The sequence below is a fragment of the Microtus ochrogaster genome, unplaced genomic scaffold (assembly GCF_000317375.1).
Source record: "Microtus ochrogaster isolate Prairie Vole_2 unplaced genomic scaffold, MicOch1.0 UNK570, whole genome shotgun sequence".
Taxonomy (NCBI): domain Eukaryota; kingdom Metazoa; phylum Chordata; class Mammalia; order Rodentia; family Cricetidae; genus Microtus; species Microtus ochrogaster.
The window spans coordinates 7,181-8,616 of record NW_004949668.1 but is presented as its reverse complement, the minus strand read 5'-3'; positions in this window follow the sequence as shown (position 1 = coordinate 8,616).

Genomic DNA, 1,436 nt, shown 5'->3' with positions numbered 1-1,436 from the left:
GAGGACACTGGAGAGGGGAGAGCCTTTCTCAGCAGGAGGCTCCAGCATCTTTCTTCCTCTCTTCTCCTTACAGTTTCTCAGAGCAGCCCTGTTGCCCTCAGTCCTCGTTTTTATCAGATGCTACGATTCTGAGCAGATGCAGGGGAAGCGAGGAAGCCCTCAGAGCAAGGGTCTGAACCCCCAGGTGCCTTCCTTCTGCTCCATTTGCTGTATTACTGAGATAATCCCAGCTGGCTGGAGCTCACAGGGGTCCTCCTGCCTCAGCTTCTCAGAGGCCCCTGTGACAGACACCACCCTGCCGAGGCAGCCATTCTTAGGCAGATTGCAAAGGTCTTGGTGGCTGTAAACCTCTGCAGAGTTCCAGCAAGTGGCAGAACACTCTGGACAGGGGAAGACCTCAGTTTGATCTGGAGTCTACCTCTTGGTCAAGGGTGTTTTTTGGTTTTATTTTATTTTTTGTTTGTTTTGTTTTGTTTGTTTGTTTTAACAATGAAGTACTTGTATTCTATTAAATCACCCAGGTCTCTATATGACCATCTCTAAAATAGAGTTAACAGTATCTACTTCAGGCTGTGTGATGGAGCTCCTGTAACTCCAGAGTGGGACAGGCCAAGGAGAAGGATGCCCTGAGGCCATGACGTGGGCCATCTGAAGAAACCCTGCCTCGAAACAGCAAATGCACGGGTGGGTGCTGGGCTGGGCTCAGCTCTGTGCTTCTCATTGTGCACAAAGCCCAGGGTTAAATCTGCTACCATGGAAACCAGGGCCAGCATCACACACCTGTGATACCATCAGTGGGGAGGGAGAGGCAGAAGGACCAGAAGGTTGAGTTTATCCATGGAGACAGTGAACCTGAAGACAGCTAGAATACAGTAACCCTGTCTCAGGAAATAAATACCCCCCAAAACTCAGACGAAACAGAAATCTGTTTCACAATGTGGTGGCCTCAAGGACTGGCTGGCTAATGCTCCGATAGCTGTCACAGTGTGTGCTCTGCAAATTCCCCTCTTTGATTGGCAGGTTCACACACTCAGGTCCAGCTACCCAAGCATTCTTGATGAGGGCCCCACAAAGCTGGGGACCATTTCAGGCACCATGGAAGTAATTAAATTAGTTAAAACTGGGATAAGGCAGGTGCTGTGGTTTATATCTGTAATCCCAGCACGAAGGGACGGAGGGATTGTCACACTGCCACAGGTTTGAAGCAGCCTGGTCTATAAAGCAAGTTCCAGGCCAGCCAGGGCTACATAGAGAGACCCTGCTCCAGAACCAAAGCACTGGACAGCTTCCCCTCTGCCGTGCCTGTCTAGCAGGGGAAAGGATTTGGCTTTAATTATCTAGGACCACAAAGAGAAGACAGAAGTCATTTCATTATGATGCAAAGTTGGGGAGTTTGTCAGATTTATATTTAATGAAGTATATGTGTACATCAGATC